At 39.4% G+C, this 27155-nt stretch overlaps 2 long non-coding RNA genes across 2 annotated transcripts in view; one reads left to right on the top strand and one right to left on the bottom strand.

The window, feature by feature from the left end:
* LOC26527963 overlaps positions 1–27155 on the top strand; it is a 113563-nt gene that overhangs the window by 27505 nt on the left and 58903 nt on the right. The gene's annotated exons all lie outside the window — the stretch shown is intronic.
* On the bottom strand, positions 22782–23362 carry LOC122756712. The gene is made up of 2 exons (XR_006356546.1): positions 23075–23362; positions 22782–23024 (listed from the first exon to the last, which is right to left on the bottom strand). It is a non-coding gene; the product is annotated as an uncharacterized LOC122756712 (long non-coding RNA).

Genomic DNA, 27155 nt, shown 5'->3' with positions numbered 1-27155 from the left:
ATCGTCCCAGTGGACTCTCACTTATTTGCTGTGCGATGTGTTAGTTTCGCCTCGAACTGTGTCTATAAATTTGATTTGCATTTGCTAAATGCATTCTGCTGTTGCGGCTGCCAATGTGCCAATGCATCTGGGCATTTAATGGCCTCTGCATCGGATGCACTGCCCCAGTTGATGTTGTTTTGATGCGGCTGATCTCTGATGGTTGATGGTTGATGGCTGATGGCTGTTGGCTGTTGGCTGTTGGCTGGTGTCTGGTCTTAATGCAGCTGCCACCATATCACTCTCGACTGGTGGATGCCATGTCCAAATAGATATACATATATATAAACACGTTTGTTGCTGTTGCAACAATTTCGCATTTGGCTTTGTGTATTTGTCTAGCATTTCATGATGTTTACTGGCCAAATAAACTTTTCACACATCATCAGGAGAAACAATCAATGCCATTTGAGCGCAGATACGGCCGCAAGGCAGACAGTTAGACAGTCAGACAGACAGACAGACAGACGCACATGCTGAAGGACTGACAGACAGATGAATCCGTAGACAGGCGTTGCCCATTTCTTGATTTAGTCAGCAGCTGTGCTAATTCCAGAGAGTGAGTGGGAGAGAGTGCGAAAGAGTGGGAGAGAGTGGGGCGAGAGGGAGTTGGACTTTCCCATACTCCGAAATTCCTGTTGCCTGAAACGTGCCAAGTGCTGGGCAACAAAATCAAAAGGTACGTTGCACGATCAAGTGAGCAACTTCATAATTTTTTTTTAGGCCACTGACTTTACAATGACTGAGATGGCGACGTGGCGGCAGGCAAGGACTCACTCGCATATGACGACGGACAAAGGCAGCTAGGCTGCATATATATGAGAGAGAGAGAGAGAGAGAGAGAGAGAGGAACGATGCATGCAGGCAGCCAGTGAGACAGACAGACAGTCAGACGGACTGACGGACAGACGGACGGACAGACAGACAGTAAGCCAGCTCCAGCGCCAGCGCAGCTCGTGCAGCCTTGTAAATAAGAAATTTCTTGTTATTGGTCACGTACGCCTGGCAAAAGTTGCCTCTTGCACTTTTGGCTTTTGATTTAGCCCTAAAGAATTAATAAGTGAACGTTGTCAAGTGGATTTATTAATTACATCACGTTGCAGCTTGCGACAAGAGACCCGGCCGACTCTATCGCAATGCGTTATCCCAGTACACCGGCCCTATAGGCTGATCGAATCTCGAAGGTCCTGCGCAATTCGCGTGTTTGATGTGCTTTGTTCATTTGATTGCCTCATACATTAAGCAGGCGTATAAACAGTGAGTAACATAAGTAATCTTTTTTTTTTTTTTTTTTTTTTAAATGAAAGTAAATATTAATTGAAGTTAAAAAACCATAAATGGCAAGTTTTTTGATTGGAAAATTACGCTTTTGATGAGGTATATATCAATGTAGTATATTTAACATAATTCAACAAAATTTTACATTCAACCAAAAAACAATATTCGGTTATTATTATTATTTTTTATTTATTTATTTTTTATTTATTTATTTCAATTCATTTATTGTTTTAATAAGCGATTGAAGTTAAAAAAGAAAAGCAAGCGAATATTCATGTCACCCACGCAAAGCACAAATCTCTAGTTCTTTTTTTAAGCACGCCTTTTAAAAATTTCGGAGTGAATTATAATAAAAATCAAAACTCTATAAAATACATACGAATCTACATTTAAAATTTGACGACTTTAGCTTTCAAGATGTAGGAGATATTATTTAATAACTGATTTTCGATAAGATTTTTAATCGATAATAAAATAGTGGGAGTAGATATCGATTTTTCAAGTAAAACTCGATAGACGCGTGATATATACGGGCCTAAGAAAAAAAAATGCAAGTCTCTAGCTCTCATATCATCTGAGATCGACGCGCTCAAACATACGGATAGACAGACGGATGAACAGTTCGTCGTCCTGATCAAGAATATATATATATACTTTATAGAGTCTGCCACGCCTCCTTCTGCCTGTTACATACATTTCAACAAAATTCGTATACCCAGATTTCCCCATTGAAAATGGGTATACAAATACATGTATATATTGTATTTATGCAGGAATGTGAAACATTGTTGTAGTCGCATCTACGACTGTCGCTCGCATTTTTATATTGCACGGCGGAAATCTGTGCTGATGATGACTGCTGACTCCTGACGGGGGAGAAGGGGGAGGCAACAGCTGGTTTTATATGCGACTCTGTAAGTCGTAAAGGCCACCAAATGCGGGAGACAGTTTTGGCATGGAAACTACTTGCAAATACGATGAGCGGACGGTGTTAATGCCCGCCTTGCTGCGTTTATGGCGCTGTTCAAAGAGGCCCGTACTGGTTGGGGCATGGCTGGGTCGCGGCTGGGGCGTGGCTGGGGCATGAGATGCGTTAACGGCAATCACGGCACATAGCACATAAAAGCAACTCGGCTCGTCAGCTCGAGCTGAGCAAAGACTTCTAGTTCAAGTGAAGCGTTTACAAATTCATTTAATGGCTCGTATAATGCCCATTTACGATGCTTTAAATATTGCCACAGAGTTAATTATGTTGAACGTTAAATAAACATCAATTAAAAAGTACACAGCCAAGCTAGACAGACAGACAGACGAACGGACGGATAGAAAGCCAGCTAGAGTCCAATGCCTTGCGGGCCAGCGGGGCGTATGAGTAATGCTGCGTGTCAATTTATTTTGCCGAAATGTTATTGGCGCCGTTGTTGTCGCAGCACTGTTTTCTTTCTCTCTCTCTCTCTCTCTCTCTCTCTCTCTCTCTCTCTCTCTCTCTCTCTCTCTCGCTTGCTCCTTCTCTATATTGTTCATTGCTGCCATGACAGCAAAGTTCGTGCATTTTAAAGACTGTGACGAGCGCCGTAGCACGGGCATGACAATAAATATTCATAGCTGGAAATCGTAAAACAAATCAAAAGTCATCAAAAAGTGCACTTTGCTCTAATTCCTAAACGCGCTTCATGTCTTCCGCTTGGGCCGACCTTTATGCCTTTTTTTGTTTTTGATTGTTTTTGTTTTGTTTTGTTTTTTGTTAAGCTCTTTTGCTATTTCGGTAGGCATTTTCATGTCAAGTCATGCTAAGAGCTAACATAGGTGGGGCGCCAGGTAGAAAAACAACAGTTTTCCAGACGAATAGCAACAGCAGCGTAGCAACAATAATTGTGCAGTCAAACTTATTAATAAACCTTATAGCTATGACGACAACAACAACAAGAACAACAACAATATAACAGAAGCAACATCGACGACAATATTAAGTCAAATGAAGTTGGAGTTGGCTGGCTGGCTGACTGGCTAAAAGTTGTTTCACTTTTGTCGACTATGTCCAAATTGGCAAAGTTGGAACAAAAAGCCAAGCGACAACAACAACAAGCAACAACAACAAGCAGCAACACCGAAGCCGTAGTGGCATAATTACAGAACTGTTTTTACAAAAGCCCGAAGCAGCCAGAAGCCAAAGACCCAAAATGGCACAAAGCGAATTTTCCATATAAATTGTTATACGACACAGGCCAACAGGGCAACAATTCTGGAATTCAGGAACTAACTATGTATACACACAGACACACACACACACACACACACACACACACACACATGCACAACAGACAAATACTTTCAGGCAAATGCAGATACATCAGAATGCGAGTGGATCGATAAGCTCGAGCTTTGATTCTGATTCGATATTTTCCAAATTCAATTTACTGCAAACAAGCAACAACAACAACAATAACAACAGAAACAACAACAACAACAACAACTCGTCAACTCTTCTCAGCTAACTAGTTGCAAATGAAAGTCTGGCAAATCGATTTCAATTCAAAGTATTTCAATTACCAACTTTGTGTTTTAGTTTATATATTGTAGAAATATGAAAGATGCTTGATGGAAGCAAATGACTTTGTGTTTAGCAGTCAAATCAGAGTTGGTAAAAATTCCAATTGGAATTGAAGTTTCAAATGTACAAATTGAGAATTTTAATGTGAGCAATATCAATGTGAAGCTGATTGCATGTTTGATTGATTGATTGACGGTTTGCCATTTTGACTGACTCATTGGCTGGTTGATTGGTTAACTGACAGAGTGACGCTGATTGGGGGGTTGACGAGCCGAGTGATTGACTAAATAACTACCTAAGTTGTTATTGATTGATTGATTGACCGAGTATCGCTGATTGATGGATTATTGACTGACTGATATTGACTACAAACTGCTTTGCTGAATGATTGATTGTCCAATGATTGACTGATTGATTGATTGACTGATTGATTGATTGACTGATTGATTGATTAGTTTACTGACTGATTGACGTTGATTGATTAACAGATTGATCAGATAAACTGATTGATTGACAGAGTGTTTGGTGCACCGATTGAATGACTTATTCATGGATGGAAGGGCTTATGATTTATTATGAGTTACTGATTGATTGATTTGTCTTGAATTAATTGAGTGGATTGTTTTATTGTTTGAATTTGATGATTAAACTGATGACTAATCGCATGATTGATTGACTAATTGATTAATATATTGTAGATTAATTGATTGATTAGCTTGACACTTAGCTGGCACTGATTGTATGACTGTTGACTGCTTGATTTATGTATTTAAAACTTATTGATTGATTAGCTTAACGGCTGAAACTGATTGATTAATATATTTTAGACTAATTGATTGATTACTTTACTCACCAGCGTCAGTTGGTTTGATTGCTTCATTGATGCATTAATAGATTGACTGTTCGATTCGTTCATTGTTTGATTGATTGACTAAATGACTGGCTACTGATTGGTTGATTGATTGATTGACAGATGTGCTGATTGTTCTATTGTTGCACGATTGATTGTGTGATTGATCAGCTGATTGATAAGCTGCTTGTTTAGCTGAATACAGCTGATTAATAAACTAGTTTATTGATTTACTGACTGATTTTTCATAATGATTAATAGCTGATTGATTGACGTACTGAAGTGGTCAAAGACAATAGCCCATTTATAGTCAGATTGAATCAGCTTGCTCACATTCCATGCCATGCCTAAAAGCACTTATTACAGCAACACTCTTTGCAGGAGCTGGAATTGCTTACCTTGAAATATGCAAAACGAGATTATTATTTAATTAGTCAGCAAATGCTCGAAACGGTAATGCCAATCAGAGCAGCAAGCGTAGATAGCACAAATGGTTATTGCCGCTGGCAAAGCTGAAGTTTGCTTTGTATTTGGAGAAGCCTTTGTGCCCAGGCCATTCAGCATTGGTGCGTTGTCAAGCATGAGCTAAACTGCTGTCAATCTGTGAACTGGATGAGCTGTTGGCTGCAGCAACTACTGCCGTTAGCCGTTAGCCGTTAGCCGTTAGACTTTTACTGTTTGCCGTTTGCCGTTAGCCGCTTGCCCTTAACTGGTTGATTGATTGATTGGCGCCTTTAGCTTGCGGCGAGTAAACAATTTTCAATTAACAATCGATTTCCTGCCCGCATACATATCGCCCTCACTGTCTCCCTCACTGTCTCTTTCTATCTATCTCTCTCTCTCTCTCTCTCTCTCTCTCTCAAGCTGTTGCTGCCGACATTTGTTCGGTTTGGGGATTTTTGATTGTATATTTGCCTTTTGTTTGTCGGGTTACGGATGGGACTGGGCGGGTGGGCGAGATATTTTGAAAATGAAATTAGTTAAATCGTTAAATATTCATTAGCTGGGCCCATTGTAATTTGCATTAATTGAATTGTTTGTTAAATTATAACAATTTCAACATCGGCCATCGGGCATCGGGCATCGTGGGTGGGTGGTTGGCACATGGCACAACTGCGGTTGGGTACCGCCAGCCCAGCTCTGTGCCGGCCATCAAACAATAACCATTCCAATTACGGCAGCTGCCAAACGGGCCGCCGCACACAGCCGCCAAAGCAAAGAGCAATTGCAATAAAAAATGAATTAAATATGAACGTAATGTGATTAAAGCTCAGAAATTGTCGCCGAAATGCGAAACTCCCCAAAAACATTCTCAATTTGCGTGGCGAAATTGAATTTGAAATGAGGCGCAATGCGGCGCGCCGCATGCAAATGGCTTTAGTTTTACAAATGCTCAAATTTTCAAATCATAATAATAATAATAATAATAATATAGGAATAATAATAATAATAATAATAATAATAATAATAATAATAATATTACTAAAATGACATACAAATAATTTTCACATTTTTCTTGACTTTCATTGCAGGTAAGAGACTTGAAATATTTTCTGCATACAAATGCGAGTAAGTGAATAATAAGATTTTCATATTGATTAAATTACGCATATCAAACGGCTATCTCTCACTCCCTCCCTCTCTCTCTCTCTCTCTGGAGTGTAGTTGTGCCCATAAATTTTCCAGACAGCCGAATATTAAAATACGAATTTCCCTTAGCCACATTCCGTTCACATACGCAAAACCCACTTGAGCGAGTCAAGCGCTTGGCTAAGCTGTTCAATCGAATTTGTTATTTCTCATATTATTATTTAACCTAAATAACTCGACTTGAATAGTTGCAAGTTTTTGGCTTGAATTTCATTTGAATATCAATATAAATATAATTTGAATTTAAAATGAAATTAAATTGGCTCAGCTCGGCTCGTCGACGGCTCAACTGCTTTCATTTTGTTTGATTAGTTGCAAGAGAAACTTGTTAGTTGATGCTCTCAGCTTTTAGCCGAGCTCCGAGCGGAGTATTTTCATTCGACTTTTATTTATTTTTCTGAATTTACAACAATTAAAATATAGAAGTAACTCTATATGCAGTCCAGAACTTTGCCCAACGCCGGCCCAAAGAATTGCCCAACAAATTGTAAAGTTGCGCAACCAACTGTGCCATGAGCTCATGGCAAGTGCCTAAAATGCGAATATTATTTCTGTGGACAGGTGAATTTTACCCACTGAGGTATGCAAAAAATGTTTATTAGTGTAAATTGTTGAGCTGGATATGGCTGAAAACTGAAATGTTTAAGGCTAGCAGGAGCGGGCAGGAGCAAGCAGAAGCAGGCAGAAGCAGGCAGGAGCAGGCAGGAGACTGACTGCTCTCAATGGCTCTGACTATCCGCCTGCTAGAGCATAAACTATATTTGGGACGTCAGCCACGCCCACTGCCGACTGTGAATTCATATTTTCAATGGGCTCTTCTTCTGTGCCCAATTAAATCATTTAGTTTTGAATAGTTTCGTATTTCAGTTGCTGATTTTTTTAGTTTTGTATAAATAAATTTAAGCATTCATTATTTTTCTTAATTTGTAAATTTTTTAATCGTTAGGCGTTATCGACTGCAGAATGTTTATTCGACCGTTATCAGATTTATATATATTACATATATTTTTATATACATTATAGAGGACAGTAATTTATCAGATTTATATATATTATATTTTTTTTTATATATACATATATATTATAGAGGACAGATCTTTCCGAATGGCCATGCCCCCAAAAGGGGCGTATATGTACCCACCATATTTTATTGATGTTAGCCCGTGTAACTATTACAAATTTCAGCTGTATAGTCCTTCCCTTTCTAAGATTTCTGAGATACCAGAAAAAGCATTTTTCGATCCGCCACGCCCCTAAAAAGGAGAAAAATCTTGGCACTTTCTAATACAAGAGAGGGTATATAAGAGTAAATATATTCTAATTACAATTCCCTAGCTAGCCCTTTGCATGCAGACAGACAGACATTGCCTAAAGCCAATATACCCCTTTCACTTTCGTGAATGAGTATGAAAAAGAAACTAGTTCCATGGGCATTAGAGCAATGAAATGAGTTGACCCATCGATTGCAGGCCAGAAATCATTCACTATCCTCAGCTTAGCAGCTCCTCTGGCATTGTCTATTGAGCCTTCGTCGAGTGGAGTTTATAGCGCTGCATGTTAGCGGTTAATTGAAGCATTTAATGGCTAGTTAAAGTGAACAATTTGCACAGAGTTGTTGCTCAACTAGAAGTGGCGCAATTATATTATTATTATCATTATTATTATTATTATTATTATTATTAATGGAGCGCGGTTTCTCACGATACGTAACATCCGTTTAAATTCCCATATGGCAATCTGGGTTACGATTCTTTTGCATTGTCTATATACGGCTTTTTCTGTTTGTTGCGGTTATACTTAATTAAAGCAGTTTGCACACACACACAGACACATGTCTTTGGTGTGTGTGTGTGTGTGTGTCTGCTTTGTTCGTCTTTTGGTATTCGCCATTTGACCGCACATGCATTTTATGGGGCGCACGTAAGCAAGCTATTCTTTTGTTTGTTTCTCTGCTCAGACTTTTCGCCAGTCACGCACACACGACAGAGCGAGAGAGAGAGAGAGAGAGAGAGAGAGAGGGGGAGCGAGTGAGAGAGGGAGGTAGACTGTGAGCACTTGCAACGTCGTTTTTCAACTATGATCCCAAACACGTAAAATAGTTTTGATACCCATTTAATAAAAATGCTATCTATGTATTTGACTCCACACACACACACATAGAGTGAGAGACAGAGAACCTCTCCTCCTTCCTATATATACGTATATATTCATGTGGACGTTTTGTCATTTTTATTGTTGGATCGAAACGGGGCATGTGGGCGTGGCAGCAGCTGCCCACCTTGCCAACAGCTGTGTGGCAGGCAACACTTTTCAGCACGCTGCGACACAGCCGGAAAGTGAAAAATCCCAAACGGAAATACATTCATTTGCTTGTTTTACTTTTCCAATTCGAGTTTCTTTGGCGCGGCATGGAATGAGTCGAGGCGAACTGAGGCGAACTGAGGCAAGCTGAGGCGAGTCGAGCTGAGGGACAAACAACTGGTCACAGGCGTTGCCATTGGGCAGCTGCCCCAACTGTCGAGTGATGTTGCTCCACTTCCTGCTCCTGCTGCTGCTGCTGCTGCTCCTGCTGCTGCTGCTGCTGCTCCTGCTGCTCCTGCTGCTGCTGCTGCTACTCCTGCTGCTGCTGCTCCTGCTGCTGCTGCTGTTGGCCCGTGCCGCAGTCACGTTTGATACATTAAAGTTAGATTTATGACTCTTCGGGTTATAAAATGACTTTAGATTGATTCCCGTCACATGATGACAGTTTTTCGTTTTTCATTCAGTTCAAGGCAGCCACCAAGTCTCTCTCTCTCTCTCTCTCTCTCTCCTTTTTCTCTGTCTCTGTGTGTATGCCCACGGGCTGTACACGGCGTCCAAGTGTTGGGCATCATGTGCACACAATGAATTTTTAAGTTGTTTATAAGTTTAGGCCTGGCTCTTGTCTCTCGGATATTTGTATATGTGTATGTGTGTGTGTGTGTGTGTCAGTTTGAGCTTGGCACGCCCAACTTGAGCACGCCCATTGCGGCATTAATTTTAGTACGCATCAATTTCAACCCACTTGAAATTTGACAAATTGTGGCGCAGCAACCACATTGACACACATAAGCCCAGGCACACACACACACACACTCACACACACACAGATATAGAGCACCGCATTTCAATTCGAGTTTGCCGTCCGCCTCCTGCGCTTAGTCATTTATTCGTTTATTACCATTTTGGCATTATCAAAGGCAATTTTTAATTAGTCGCAGCTGATTGATGGCGCTGATATGCTAGAAATGTCATCAGAGCAGCCTGAATTTGCCGTTGGCTCTGCGAGGGCGGGCGGGTGGTGCAGTGGTGCAGCGGTGCAGCGGTGCAGCGGTGCTGGAGCCGTACTAGTGCTGCAGGAGCTCCATTGAAAATGCGCATTGCAAATAGCTAAATGGGCAAATGGGTCGCGTTCATTAGCGAATCGTCCAGAGCCACAGCAGCGGCTGACAAAAGGAAGCTGAGTGGGTTGGGCTGGGCTGAGTTGGGCTGGGCTGCTCGCTGGCCGATAGATTTATCAGAGATGGCCACAGTTGCTAAAAGGTAATGCGAGTAGTGGTGTGAGTGAGCACACACACACACACACACACACACACACACACAGAGATTGTGCGGCAGAGCAGCGAGCCAATTGGCTGCCGCCTGCTTGCAGATTTCAAGCTCTAATTACGTGGTCATTAATTGCGCTAATTATTTTTCATTTTCTGCGCTTTTTCCATTTTTTTGTTGTTGTTTCTTTTTTTTTTTTTTTTGTAATGCACAGCTTCAACCTCAGCTAACAGCTGTCATCTGGCGCCTGCCTTGGCTCAGTGTGTCCTGCCCATTTTCAGTTTTCATTCTCATTTTCAATTTCATACATTTTATTTTGCGTCATTTGCATTTACATTTTTTCCTGCTTGTTTTTTTTTTCTGTTTCCTTTTTTTTTTTTTTTTTTTTGTCTTCTTTTTTTGTTGCTACTACTCAGCCATCTCAGAGTCGGTACTCGCTTAAGCTCTCCCTTGCTCTACCGCTGCTCGGTGATTTTTCTGCTCTGATTTTTGAGCACTGAATACCCTAACTAAGCGCCATATTAGAGTTTCAGTTGAATCTATATATAGCTATATGTATATTTTTATATAGAAAATACAAAATAATAATAATAAAAATCAATAAATAAATAATTAAAAATTAAAATGCCAAATTTGATTATTAAGAAAATAAGTAAAATAAAAAAAATAAAAAAATAAAAAATAAATAAAATACATTAAATTAAATTAAATTTAATAATAAAAAATAAATTTAATTTAATACTACTTATTTTATATTATAATATTATATTTATTTTCTAATAAAAAATAAATTAAATTAAATTAAATAATTTATTAAAATAAATTAAATTAAATTAAAATTCCAAATTTAATGATAAAAAAAATCAAATTTAATAAAATAAATAAATAAAACTAAATTAAATTAAATTAAATAAAAATGCCAAATTTAATAATAAAAAAAATAACTAAATAAAATCAAATAAATCAATAAATAAATATATTCTATTAAATAATGTTCATATCTATATATCAGTGGCTATTATAATATTTCGTATTCTATTCTACAAAATTGTCTGCTCAGATCATTCACCACCTTAGTTATCTCCTTTATAGAGTATTCGCTCGTTAGTCTTGCTCCAGCTGGTCTAACGTTAAGCACTGAGAGTTTCTTCTTTTTTTCTTTTTTTTTTTTTCATTACGTTCATTTTCTTATGCACATTTCTGTAATAAGAAAATGCGCATTAGGTAATTTTCCTCGCTATTTGCACTATTCGCAGTTTGCTCAGCAGCAGCAGCAGAGGTCGGGCGGGCAGGAGGCGAGCGCGAGGTGGTCCATAGGGGGTCGTGATGGTGTCGGTGTCGGTAGGTGGGCTTGGCTTTTAACCGCAAGTGACCGACATTTTCTGCCGTCGTCATCGTCAGCGTCAGCGTCAGAGTCGGCGTCGGCGTCAGCGTCGACCAGAAATGAAAATGGCTTAAACTGTGCCAACGGAAAGATGAACACACTGTGCGCACATCCCGCGTGGCTCGGGCCCTGCGTGTGGCTGGTCGCTCGGTGTCACTGATAATTTGATAAAAATGATGCTGCTGCTCCATATTACAGTTTACAGCTTGCGCCAATTGAATTTTCATCATTAGCAGCAGGATTTTCATTTCGTTTCTTTTGTATCATTAGCGCAGTGCATTTGGAGCAGGCCAAAAGTGCCCTCAGCTGGTCTCAAATTGGGTGGAATAATTAATTCATTGATAACTTTTAATTATTAAAAAAAAAAAAAAGATAATAGCTAAATACATTAAGAATATAATAATATAATATAATAATATGACAATTAAAAATACTTTAGTTGGGACTGCCCAATTAGTAGACACCCCGAACTGTGCAAGGAGCTGATATTTCAATCACTCTAAGCTGCGGTAGTACGTACATACAAAGGCTCACCTTCTGCTAAATGGGATTTACTATGGTAAATTAATTGTCGTATAACTTTTCTTCTTGAATGTACTTCTTAAATCTAATTTTAGAGTATTATAGTAACGGTATTCAAGTTACGTTAAAAAACGAAATATAACTTATCGATTCTTATCGATTTTATGGAAATGGCGAGAGATATCGAACAAATATTTTATGATTCTAATGAGTTTTACATATGTGGGAATACATTTCGAATTTCAGCTCTTTAGCTCTAGTGGCTTACGAGATCTCGGCGTTCATATGAACTTACAATTGAATATTCATGCCTCAACTTGTCGTTCAGATGAAAAAAATTAATACTTTACAAAGTTTGTCACGCCTTCATCTGCCAATTACAAACAGTTTCACAACTAACTCTATGCTCTATACTAAAATATCTAAACAGAGCTTTATAAATAAGATCAGCGTCCGAAGTTTATATCAGCTATGGTTGAGGATGAACTTTCATTTTATCATCATACTTCATACTTCAGCTTGTTATAATTATAAAAAATATGGAATGAAGCCGAGAGAAAGTCAACTTTGGTAAACTATTCTCCACTGGCAATATTTACTTTGAAGTTTGTCAGATTTCGTTTCAGTTCTGGATATTTTCATAAATCAGAAATGTGAAGTCAACGTTAAAAGTTAAACAATTTATATGTGCAGTTGGAGTGCGCTTTGCAAGTAGTTAATAAAAGCTGGTTGGAGTGTGGACAGAGAGTGAAAGAGAGAGAGAGAGAGAGAGAGAGAGACATTTGAGAATGTTTGGTACAGTTTTTTTTTTTTTTTTTTTGCGCGTGGTCATAGTTTGCTCACCCATTTACAGTTGGCGCGCGAAAACTTTTCGTTTCGTTTCGTTAGGTTTTGTTTGCTTGGCCAAAATGCCCGGCTCTCAGGGCCATTTTCGACGGCTTGCACAAAACTTCAAATGACTTCATCAAAAAATGTTTGCCCGGCCTGCGAGAGGCCGACTTCAATTTGCCGTTGCCGCTAAAGATGAAAGCAAATATGGCGTGGTATGTTGACACAACACGCTGCCAGCGAGCCGCCCGAACCAATTGCCGAACCACTGAGCCACCCAATCACCTAGCCAACCCGGGCCACCCACGGTTAGCTACAGTTGTGCGGCAAACATTTGGCAACCCCTCCGGGGCGCACCCCATGCGGGCAGCCATTAGCAGTTGTTGCCGAATTGCAAGAAGGCTGATTATGATTTATGCCACGACAGTTCGAATCGTCTGGCCGTAGGCACGACCGGGAGGTAGGCGGCGGGGCATCCAGCGGCAGCATAATCTGAGCTATTTTTAAAAAGCGGCCAAAAGAACAGACACAAACGCGAACACGGACATACACAGCTCACAATGTGTCCTGGACGGCGGCACGTATCTAATTTATGCCATCTGACAAAATGCAAACAACAACAACAACAACAACAACTCGAGACCAGCACAAAACTTTTCACAGTTTTCCCAGGCCATGTGTGACATGTGTGTGTGTGTGTGTGTGTGTGTGTGTGTGTGTGTGCGTTGGCCTTTCTTAGTTTGCGGCGTATCTAGTTATTTGAGCATTTGAGTGTTGCGTGATTTTGCTATCTATAAAACGTTTTGCTGCCAAGTGCCTTGTCCAACTTTGTCTTGGGCTCAACTTTGTCTTGGGCTGCCAAACGTCTCGGGGCTTGCTTTATGAATAGTATCTTTTACGGGCTTTTGGCCATATTTTCGTGTGGCTATTGTGTAGGATGACGCGCTTCTCGGTGCTCGGCTGCAGAGCGGGGCTTATTGACGGCCGTAAATAGCCTTAGATATCATTGTTTATCTATGTGGGTGTGCCTGCATCTATGTGTATATGTGTGTGTGTGTGTGTATGTGTGTGTCCCCTCTTTTCATATTAAATACATATAAATATTTGCGATTCGGCTCGCAGCTCTAGCAGCGAAATGAAGAAATTAATGGACAGTTGAAAATTATTGCAGAAAAAGGGGCAGCCAAAAGAAAAGAAGGAACAAAATAGAAAAAAAAACAAAAAACTGGCAATGGCTGATAACCAGACGGCATGACAAGACAGATTGAACGCCGTCATCCGTCGCCGTTGCAAATGTGTTACGCTCCAAAGTTTTTCGTCGATAGATGTATGTTATATAAGTACGATGTCTATATATGTGCTTGACTACCTTCGACATACCCTACACACACACACATGCAGGATATGCTATAGTTATCGATATAGCTATCGATATGCATATATGTATATGTATTTATTTGAGTACCTACCATCCAGTTCTGCAGCACTGAGCGCTGTTTCGATATTCACTAAAAATCTATCGATAACTTTATCGATTTCCTTGATATTCAGCATTCACTCATGGTAAATATTTTCGTAATCATCTCTTGTACAATATAAATGCAAGTCCTTCCAGCCCGGCTACTTTCTTAAAATTTATCGATATATTTGTCGATTTCCTTGATATTCAGCACTTACTCAAGGCAAATATTTGCATATTCATCTCTCGTTACCAATTAACAATATGAGTGCAATTCCTTCAAGCCCGACTGCTTTCCTAAAGCTCATCGATATCTCTATCGATTTCCTAGACAGTCGACCGCCTCGCATATTTTCTTATAGACACTACAGTGGCGCATCTACAGCATAGCTGCCAGTCGTTCAAGCCGTGAACTAGAGCTTAACAAGATTTCGCTTGTATTTCTCATTTTTATTTAGTTTTGGGGAAATTGGTGTGCAGCGCCTATGACAGACAGGGCGTGTAATTTGAAACTTGGCACTCGATGAGCAGCAGCAGTGAAAAGAGATAAAAAAGAAGCGGAAACGAAAACGAAAAAATGATGCTAGGCCAGGCAATCAACGGGGTGCAATGCCAACCAAACATGCTGAGCGCAATCAATTGCCAGCAAATGGGCTCGAATCCAGGCCAGAGCCAGCTTCAAAGCCTCGCATTTCCAGGCGAGCAAAATTGAATCGGGAATCAATAGGTCCATTATTTAATCGATGAGGCATGCGAGCTCACTTCACCAAGTGCTCAAATCGCAGGTTATCAATTATGATTAAATTTTTTACAGCTAGCGTCCATAGAAATTCTGACTTCATATTTGCAACGGGAATTTGGTATATATAAAGCTTATTTAACTCACTGCAAGAGAAAGTCAGAGTCATTAGAGTTTTGTACAGATAGAGATAGAGATAGATATAGAGATAGAGATAGAGATAGAGATAGAGATACAGATACAGATACAGATACAGATACAGATACAGATACAGATACAGATACAGATACAGATACAGATACAGATACAGATACAGATACAGATACAGATACAGATACAGATACAGATACAGATACAGATACAGATACAGATACAGATACAGATACAGATACAGATACAGATACAGATACAGATACAGATACAGATACAGATACAGATACAGATACAGATACAGATACAGATACAGATACAGATACAGATACAGATACAGATACAGATACAGATACAGATACAGATACAGATACAGATACAGATACAGATACAGATACAGATACAGATACAGATACAGATACAGATACAGATACAGATACAGATACAGATACAGATACAGATACAGATACAGATACAGATACAGATACAGATACAGATACAGATACAGATACAGATACAGATACAGATACAGATACAGATACAGATACAGATACAGATACAGATACAGATACAGATACAGATACAGATACAGATACAGATACAGATACAGATACAGATACAGATACAGATACAGATACAGATACAGATACAGATACAGATACAGATACAGATACAGATACAGATACAGATACAGATACAGATACAGATACAGACACAGACACAGACACAGACACAGACACAGATACAGATACAGATACAGATACAGATACAGATACAGATACAGATACAGATACAGATACAGATACAGATACAGATACAGATACAGATACAGATACAGATACAGATACAGATACAGATACAGATACAGATACAGATACAGATACAGATACAGATACAGATACAGATACAGATACAGATACAGATACAGATACAGATACAGATACAGATACAGATACAGATACAGATACAGATACAGATACAGATACAGATACAGATACAGATACAGATACAGATACAGATACAGATACAGATACAGATACAGATACAGATACAGATACAGATACAGATACAGATACAGATACAGATACAGATACAGATACAGATACAGATACAGATACAGATACAGATACAGATACAGATACAGATACAGATACAGATACAGATACAGATACAGATACAGATACAGATACAGATACAGATACAGATACAGATACAGATACAGATACAGATACAGATACAGATACAGATACAGATACAGATACAGATACAGATACAGATACAGATACAGATACAGATACAGATACAGATACAGATACAGATACAGATACAGATACAGATACAGATACAGATACAGATACAGATACAGATACAGATACAGATACAGATACAGATACAGATACAGATACAGATACAGATACAGATACAGATACAGATACAGATACAGATACAGATACAGATACAGATACAGATACAGATACAGATACATACAGATACAGATACAGATACAGATACAGATACAGATACAGATACAGATACAGATACAGATACAGATACAGATACAGATACAGATACAGATACAGATACAGATACAGATACAGATACAGATACAGATACAGATACAGATACAGATACAGATACAGATACAGATACAGATACAGATACAGATACAGATACAGATACAGATACAGATACAGATGCAGATACAGATGCAGATCTGAGTAGATAATCGGATTGTGATTGAAATCTGTATATCTATAGCCAACTCATCATCATTATTATATTATTTATCTACCATAGCATTCTATATCTGTGTATCCATAGCAGTTTCATGGACATGATCACTATCGAAGTCTGCCTAAGTCTGGTCTCCTTCAGTTATGCAATTTCTTTTTCCATCAACATTTAGCAATCTTGAGTTCAATTCCCAGACAGCGGCTGTGGCAATAAAGTGCTCTGGGCGCATTTTGGGCTGGAGCCCAAAACGAACGCAGGCAAGCGCAACTGCTACATGACTCAGAAATGAACTGTGGGCAAACAACATGCAGCGCATATTGTGGCACGGAGTTGTTGGCCATTCAGGAGACGCCACATAATGTAAATATTATTTGACAACATATTGGCTGCGGCAGCGATTGAAGTGACCGTAAATTGTGAGCTTTGCAGTTGGCTGGCTACCCACTGGACCCGCCCGACCCCCACGTAGCCCCCGTCTAACCCCGCCGGGGCGCTTCGAGTGTGCGTTTAAGCACGTGTCAAGTGGATGCCAGAATCGTTGCCACTGCGGCCACTCGTGCCAGACCATTTTGCAATAGCCACATCCACATCCACATCCACATTCACATCCATGTGCATGTCCATGTCCCTGTCCAAATCAATATGTATGTATGTGTGTATAAGTGTGTGTCGTAGTGTGCGTGTGTCTCGCTGTCTGTCAGAGTCATTTTGCACTTTGCATTTCGCATTCGAACTGCAATCGCAGTTGCCGGTGCGCCGGCTGGTTGCATTAATCAAAATGTTGAATAAGAAATCGAATTGATTTCCGCAAGCAAATGTGCGATATTATTTAATTTTCTTCCTCTTCCTTTTTTTTTTTTTTTTCTTTTTGATTTCCCAGCAAACGAGAAACGTTTTTCATTTTACAAGCTTGTCACAAGAAATCAGAAAAAATAGTAGGTAAAAAACGGGCAACAGCTGCCATCCATGCAAATGGCAGCGGCTGCAACAACAAGAGTAACTGAGCGAGTCACTCTGCTTGGGTATGCACGACTAGCAGATACTGTGCTTACGCTATTTGATAATACAGTTGGGAGAGCTATAAATGGATCTAGGAATAATGAAAGACAGAGGCACCTACTGGCGGACAGACAGACGGTAGTCTAGTCTAACGTATATAAATTCTTAATGTGTGTCACATAAATGTTAACTAAAACAATCTACCCTGCTGCTGCACTCTCAGTCAGCGTTAGGGTATTAAATATATGCATGCATTTTCTTCAAGCTGCCAGGCCAACATCTACATCATTTATCAGGCAATTGCATTACGACATGACTGGCAAGCCAAAAAAAACCCGATTCAACTAGATGATGTTGACTCCCGCAGAGTAATTGAATATTTTAGACGCAGACGCAGTGCAAATTCCGAAATAATTTTTAATATGTTAACAGGCATATATGAATATATATGTTATTAGAGTCGGTTAGAGTAAAAAAATATATAATAATATTAATAATAATAATAATATTAATAATAAATAGTAAATAAATAAAATTAAAAAAAGAAAAAAATGATAGAGCTTTTGGCATCTCATTATATAGAAGCGCTTATTATATAGGGTCTGATCAGTATTTCTGTTAGACATGCATCAAGCTAATATGTTAACATCCTGTTAAGGCATATGTAATGTTAACTAGACTTTCAGTTTTTTTCAAGTGAGCCTTGAATAGATTATTAACATGTTCAATTCATATTAATATATCATATATCAAGTCTAAAATGGAATGGATAACCTAACCAAAGCTCAATAAAGAAAAGCCCTGAACTATGTTAGCGCGACTATGTTAATACTCTGTTAAATAGAACTGCAGCTTAGGCAATGTGAACTTGGGATAATTCTTAAATAAATCAATTGAAATGGGCCGTCAGAGACTGATATATTTCCCGCTTGGAATTGCATTTCCCCTCTCTATCAAAAATCGAATCTAAAGTGGCTTCAATGACGAAACTTTCTGAGCTAAGCCATAATCTCTTGAACTCCCATTTGGCTTATCATAAGTTCTAAATTTCAATCTCTTTCAATTTCTGCCTACACTTTGTTTGAGCTGAAATTCATTTTCAAGTTTTCAAATATTTTCCTTCTCTGAAATTTTTATCATTTGCAGTGCTTCCTTTAAGCCGACACAGCAGCTGCAAGCAGCAGCAACTGCGAACTCTAACGTCACTTTAATTGATTGCCAGCTAAGTGTTTCATGTTCTGCGTCCGACGTGGCCCGGCGTGTTCGATTCTTTTTTATTTTTTATTATTTTTTTTTCCTACTTTTTTTTTGCAGACGAGTGCATTGATTGGCAATTTGACCAGTTCCTGATGATTTCAGCTAGCAACTCGACTCAAGTGCAGTCCATTATGAAAATTTTATTTGTCCAAGAGAGAGAGAGAGAGAGGGAGTGTGTGTGAGAGAGAGAGAGAGAGAGAGCATGAGAAAAAAGTGCTATTTTATTGGGGTTTTTGGTGTCGCTTAGAGTTTGGAGGAGTTTGCGCTAATTAAAAGAACAGCAACAGCAAAAACCTATGTGTGTGTGTGTGTGGCTCTCGAGCTGTGCTAAAGTGAACGGGCCACTTATTAACTTGTCCTAAATTATGCTGCCAAAGAGCCGAACAGAACAGAGCTGAGCGGAGCAGAACAGCAGCGAAACTAGAAACGAAACGGTTAACATACCGAAACGAAAAGATACAAAACGGAAGAGCCAAGTGGAATTTACAGAGCAAGTCGTTGCACGTTGATAGCTGGGCGGGCTGGCTGTGTGTGTGTGTGTGCTGCGGCTTCCTTTAGCCTGGTTTTATTCTAGCTGCCGCTGCAAAGTGCAAAGTGCAAAGTCTTGCAAAAGCATTTCTTGTTCTTTTTTTTGGTTTTTTTTTTGCTGTAATTGCTTTTTTTTTTGTGCTGTTGCAGAAGTGCAGGAAGCGCTTCGATGCAGCCTTCGTCTTACGCACTGAAGCAGCAGGAGTAGCAGCAGCAGCAGCAATAGCAGGAGGAGCAGCAGCAGCACCTTCCGCTTGCACTCATCACACACATGATTCTAATCCTATATGTTAGCCTGTGCATCAGTGTATGTGTGTGTGTGTGTGTGTGTGTGACTCTGTAACTGACTTACCCCACGGCCTGACTGACGGCCATTACCATTAGCCGCGTCAGCACGCGTAAACTTCATTTCCACCAAATACTGAAAGCAAGTGGGAAAAAAAAAAGTTGTTGTAGTTGCAAATGGAGAAATGCGGCCAGTAACAGCAGTCGATTGTCTGCGCCGTAAGCCCCTCGAACGGAACGGAACGGAACGGAACGAGAAGTCATTTATTTTAAGCTGCAGCACAGCCAATGCGCTGCAGGCATCAGCCAGCCGCACCTCACCTCGCCACGCCTCGCCTCGCCCCGCCTTGCACCAGCGCAGCAGACAGAGGCTTACAGAAAAAGTTACATTTGGACCAGCTAAAGCGGCTTTAACATGGCCGACAGAAATATCATTTTCATAATAATGGGAGAAGTTCTCTAACTGCATCTGTTTCGCATCTTTGTGCTCGCCAGTATCTGAAATCCGTATCGGTCGCCAGTATCTGAATCACATTTTTTTGTTATAGCTGTATCTCTTGATCTAAATATTTGTTTCAAACATGTGTTTCTGTGATTCCATTCTCTGTATATATATATATATATATATATATATATATATATATATATATATTTACTTTTATCTACATTGTTAGTACCCAAATCTGTATATCTATCTTTATCTGCATCTTCATCTGTAATTGAAATAATATGTATCTATCTTTCTATACATTTCTCTAACTTTATAAGTATCTATATATATATCTCTATCCATATCATATTCTGACATTATCTATTTATATTGAAATATCTTTATAGCTACACTCTGTATCTACATCAATTTATACATTTGTATCTTCTCTCTTATCTTCTGTATCTCTTTTCATAATAGTATATGAGATTGTTTTTCCAGCTGATGTCGATATCAATGTAGATTCAAGTAGAGAAAAATACAAAGATATAATGGCATTTGCTATAGGTTAGATATATACTTCCGTATATGTATCCTTATTTCTGAATCTCTCCAAATATCAGCATCTGTATCCGATTTGTTGCATTTGATTTGTATCTCTGTTTCTGTATTTACATCTACAGTGATATCTATATCAAAAATTGTCTCAAAATCTGTACCTCCATCGATATCTACATCTGTATCTAAATCTCTATATTTATCTGTATCTGAGCTGCTCTTAATATACATCAGTACCTACCACAATTTCTCTATCTATCCTATATACAGATCTATTTCCCTATATCTACTTGTATCTGCGACAAATACAGTATATGTATTTTTATGTATATATCAATATGTAAATATTTTCTGTATCTGTATCTTAATCTCTTTATCTATCTGTATCTGAATCTTGATGAGTTCTTCATGTATATCAATATCTTCAAATTCTCTATCCATATCAGTATATATTTCTCTATAGTCATTCAGTATCTGTATCTTTATGTAAATGTATCAATGTGTAAATATTATCTGTATCTGTATCTATCGTACTAGGGAATCTTTAATTTTACCTGGATCAGTATCTCTTTCGGTATTGTTATCTATATCTGCTATTTATATAGAATTATAGAAATCTACATCAACACTTCTATCTCATTACCCTCAATCTGTATCTTCAATCAGAAATTGTTTCTGCATCTTTCTCTATATCTGTAAATCTCCATCGTTTTCTCAACTTGTATTTGTATCTTCTTCTGTAGCCGCTACATCTGTATCTGCTACAGTTAACGTGTCTCTACTTATGTAACCCAGGAATTTCCTCACGCTCTCTCACCTTGCACCCACCTTCTATTTCGCTGTGTGTGTGTGTGTGTGTGTGTGCTCCTCCTGCCTGGTATGTGCTGCAGCTGCCTTTGTGTTTGACTTTAATTTGACGCGTTCTTTCGTCTACTGCCATTTTTTGTTTATCTAATTTGAGCTGCGCATTTTATGCTTTTATTGCTTTCATGTCCTTGCAAGCTTTTTGTTATTTATTTATTTATATTTGTGTGTCTGTGTGTGTGTGATACACTTCCCTACTTACTGCCAGTTCGCCGCATTTCGCTCGACTCCGGTGCCTTGGTTTGGTTTCATTTCATCTCATGCCAACTTATCTGCAATGCAAACGGGCTCGGTGGGGCAGCGGCAGGAGGCAGAAGGCAGGAGGCAGAGGAGGAGCGACTTCAGCCCAGAAAAGCGAAGCGCAATTCTAATGGGAATTACAAATTTTTCACCATAAAGATGTTGCTGCCTGCCTCCGACTGCCACTCACCACCCGCCCACCTCCTGCGCAGCTCCTTCTGCCAGCCGTCCAACTGCTGCTCTTCACTCCAGCTCCTCCAGTTGCTTCAGTTCCTGTCCAGTCCTTGTTTCTTGCATAAAATGAAATTGTATTGCATTTTTTCGTTTCATTTTTTTTTTTTTTTTTACTCTGCCTCTCGGAGCGTTTGCTTCGCGTGTGTTGCTGCTTTATGGCTGGACACACAAATTGCTGCCTCAGCATCAGCAACAGCAACAGCAGCAGGAGCAGGAGCAGCAACTACAGTTTGGGACGGATTCTGTCTTGGGTTTCGCATTTTATGCCAGTTTCATGGCAGTTTCAACCGACCCGCCCACTCGCCAAAAACACAATAGAAAATCGCATTTCGTATTTTTGGAGCAACAGCTAGAGCAACATGAAAATTTATGATACATTTGCCGCGTCGCATCACGGACCAGCGGATAGTCTTGCCGGGAATGTGGCCGAAAGGGCTAAATAGAGTGAGGCAGACAGACAAAGAGAGACAGAGAGAGAGAGCGAGAGAGAGAGAGAGAGAGAAAGCGAACGCTCAACTCGTTTGCTGCTTTTCAAATTATTCGACTTAAATAAAATGTTGATAATTGTAATGGAATTTCGTATTAGATTTGGCAAAGCTCCGCATTCGGGTCGGGCCATAAAGAATAGTCCAAAGTATTCGGCAAACACGAGTATTTGGCAACGCAATAGGCCATGCCTCAACTGCTGCTCAACTATTTGTGCTTATTTATTTCGATTACTTAAGTAGCTCAAAGCCGGGCTGAGCGTAAACACAAACAAATAAATTACCCAAAAACTTGAGGCATTTATGGGAAGGAGGCGGCAAGGCGATGGCGAGGGGTGCTTAACAGATTTCGCTTGATTTACGCATATTTGTGGAAATCTACATATGCGGAGTCTAAAGGATGAAACAGCTAATAAATGTGATTGAAATTATTAGAAACTTACTTGGAGAAGATGGGGTAATAGATCTCTCTCTCTCTCTCTCTCTCTCTCTCCCTTTGTCTCTCTTTCTTTCTCATGTTCATGTTGAATACTTTCTATATCATACTAACTAAATTCCTGAAACGAGTAACACAATTTTATATTATTTTACTTTAGTTTCAGAATGAAATTGTCAGAAAATGAAAGGGTAGAGAGCGAGTGATATAAATATTATTTCGTGAAGTATTCTGATGAAGGGCACAACTAGGATTGTCGAGTATTTTAAAAATATCGTATCGATGATATTTTAAGTTTTAAAAAATATCAATATGATATTTCACGTTTTGAAAAATATCAATATGATGTTTGATGTGTAACTTTAAAAATATCGTTATATCAATATTTTTCTATTTTCATTTTTTTAAACTTTTTTTCCACATTAAGTTTATAAACCTACAAAAAAAAAAAAAAAAAAAAGAATACACGAATAATAAGAATAAGTTTTGATTCTTTGCATGATAAAGGCCGCTTAACTCCAATATTCTGCACAAATTACATTCGGATGTTCCATATTTAACGTCCGAATAATTCGTTTCCATTATATTCAATTTTATTTTTGTACTTTTTGCTTGGTTCACTTACCACCCAAATATACGATATATAATATCTGAAAAATATTCGATATTTGGGCAAAAAAAAAAAAATATTCCGATATAATGATATTTTGATATATTTTCGACAACCCTAGTACATACATATTTTGTATGCAAAGTGAGGCAGTTGACGTAGTTGGTAAACCCTCGATTCGTAACATCTTTATCGATGCCTTAGTCTATTGAGCCAGTCGCAGTCGGCTTTGTCTTCTATTTGGGGGCCAAAATCAATAAACCCTTTGCTCGCAGCGCGCATGCAAAATCAAAGTATGCGGGAATGAAACATAACGCCCACTATCATTTGCACTGGAATATAAATTTATTTTTGTATTTTATTGGCGCAAGGGCTACAAATGCCATCAAATAGTTTTCCGTTCCGATTTTGGGCAGCACAATGGCAACGGAATGGGCGAACAGGCGAGCAGACATGAAAGGCAATGGGGCGTGGGCGTAGGTACAGGAATGGAGAATGGAGTGAGGAGAGAGTGAAAGAGAGAGAGAGAGAGAGAGAGAGAGAGAGAGATGGGTAGAAATAGCGAACGAGTGTCGAGGAACGAGTATATACATATATGCCTTTATCAATTTTATCTGTGAAATATTTCCGAAACATTTGCCATTATATTTGCATTAGTGGCCAGAGCTTCCTCCTGCTGTTGGTTAACTATATACGCTCCGTATTATTCGCTGGCGGCACCAGGATCCTCCCACTCGACACGCCAGTGCGACGCCAATGAAAAGGAAAATGGCCAGTTGTATGAAAAGAAAATGGAAAATGGCAGGCGCAAACCCAGCCAAGCCAAGCCAAGCCAAACCAAACCAAACCAAGCCAAGCCTAGACCAGAACAGAACAGAAGAGAACTATATACGCTCTCTATGGGTTTTGTTGCTGCCCGACTATTCCCAGGCGGAAACTGCTTATCACACATTTCCACACAGCCACGCAAATTCACACACAAGTGCTGCAAACGAAATACAATACAAAAAATTAAAATAAAAAAAATAAAAAAAAAGAAAGGGAGAAGAAAGAACGAAAGGGAGCAGCAACAACAACAGCAACAAGAACAAAAAATAAAGAAGAAATATGTGGAAAAATGAAAGAATAGAAAGAAAAGTTTTGCTGCCCGCCGTGCAGAGTGCTGCTGCCAGCCTCCCCTTGCCAGTCCCCCCCCTCCCTCCATCCAGTAAGCGCCTCCTGCTAAAGTAATAGCGCACAAAGAATGATGCGTAGACATGATTTCCGTGCGGTTGATTTCCCGCACAGCCCATGCTTCCTTCTAATACCTCTCTCTCTCTCTCTCTCTCTTTCTCCCCCTCTCTCTGTCTCTCTCTCTCTCTGTTGCTTGCAGCAAAACTATTTGCTTGGGGATTTAGTTGCTGGTACCTTTTTGTGCGTATACGTAACATCTTATCTACATGTCTTTCACTGGCTAACAGTGAGTCTGCTGGGCCCGGCTGGGCCGAGAGAGACCAGACCAGCTCGCTGCAACCGTCGTCGTCGTCATCGTCTTCTTCTTCTTCTTCTTATTCTTCATCATCAGCGTTTTCAGCATCTAAGCTGGCAGCTGCCTGAAGTAGCATGTAATTCATCTTATTCCCCAAAGACAACTCCGACGACGTCGACGATAAAGACGATGGAACGGGCGCGGGCACGGGCACCGCCTCAACCTGAGCCTGCCAAACCATTCGCTTTCTCGCCTCGGCCCAGCCGACTGTCGCCGTCGCCGTCGTCGTCGTCGTCGCGCTGAGCGTTTCTCCATTGGGACATAAATGGCATTTGGCAGAGCTCAGCCGGTCGCTGGCTGCTGAAGGCACGCGTCTCATTACTTTGAGCCGTTACGTGTCGAGTTCGAGTTCGAGCTCGGGCGGCTGCTCAGTTGCGTTGCCTTTACCCTTCACCATAAAATGCGTAATGAATTTTAGATTTCATTTCGATGGCTGCGTAAAGAAAACACCGAATCTTGTCCAGCAGCATAACTCATACAGAGTGGGAGAGAGCGAGAGGGAGAGAGTTGCACACATAATGTTTCTCTGACGAGCAGCAAAACACGTTACGTTTCTGTTGATGCCCCACAAATAGTTTAAAATGTCATCAAATCTCTATAATGCTCGGAGCAAAAACTGAAATATTAGCCACAAATTTCAGCAATTTACAAATTGCACTTGATTTTTATTCTCAAGCTCCAACTGTTTGTATTCACATTCCCCCGATTCCCCAGAGCCAGCACAGAAAGTGTTCAGCTCAGGGATTTGCCATGATTGATCGTTTTATCCGTTGGACTTTTCCTGCTCAAAGTCAAGCACATGACGCGAGAGCTGTGTTATGCAATTATTATGAATTCATGTATAAATATCCAATTCTATAAATAGATTGCCATATAATTACAGAAATTGTAGCAGGTTAATAAATAAAGCAGTTTCAGTCGAGTAGGAAATACCACGAACTAAGCAAAGAGCTTATATTCTGATAATTTAAGGCGTTTTATATATCAACTTTCTGAATCAAAGTTTCATTTATATTTATGTGTTTACCATAGAACGAGTCTTTATTATTCGAAGACGATTTTTGTAAATTTGGGTAGTGGCAAAGGCGGTGTTATCTAAAATCCGAAATGTTCTCATGCTCTGCATGCAATAGACGGAATTACTTAGTAAATCTGAAAGCTCTAGCTCTTATGGTATTAAAGTTACGCTGGAAAAAGATAAGCTAAACTATCGATATTTATCGATAGTCAGGCATGATGATATAAAATATATATATTAATTATATTATATTTGAAAAAATACAGCCAAATTATCGATATGTATCGATAGTCAAGCCATAGGATGTTTGATATAATATATACATACATATGGTTATATGTATATTTATAATCATAATACATATCTCATATACGTCTGTACCTCCCCTATTCACATTCTTTAGTCTACTGTCTGGCTCTGCCACGCCTCCTTCTGCCTGTTACGTACATTTTGAGTAAACCAATTTACCCCAATGCGTCTGCGATATAAAAGTAATCGAATATTCGAATTGCACTTCAGGTTAGCCTGGGCGCTGTGTGGGTCGGATAACTAGTAGGTGCTGGCCGTTCGCCTCTTGGCCAGACACATCATTTTTCTTGCCGCTAATACCACATAAATGTGAATAAAAACTAAAATAAAAGGCAATAGAAGAAGCCAAACGAATAAGTTTTTTCTTTTTTTTTTTTTCTTGCATTTTTTTTTTTTTTTTTTTAAGTGCTTGCACAAAGTTCCTTCACCTCAAGTTGCACAGTCGCCGCTACGAGCCAGCCGTCCTTATAGTATTTGGAACATTTATTTGCGAGGCGAAAAAAAAAAATAGCGAATCGAAAGTTGTGGGTGAGTGAAAAGCGAATAAAAAACGAGCGAGAGAAAGAGAGACAGAGAGAGAGAGAGAGGGAAAAATGGCAAATGGAAAATGGAAAATGGCTCAC

The sequence above is a fragment of the Drosophila mojavensis genome, unplaced genomic scaffold (assembly GCF_018153725.1).
Source record: "Drosophila mojavensis isolate 15081-1352.22 unplaced genomic scaffold, ASM1815372v1 contig_136, whole genome shotgun sequence".
Taxonomy (NCBI): Eukaryota; Metazoa; Arthropoda; class Insecta; order Diptera; family Drosophilidae; genus Drosophila; species Drosophila mojavensis.
This window is presented reverse-complemented; position numbering and strand designations above follow the sequence as displayed.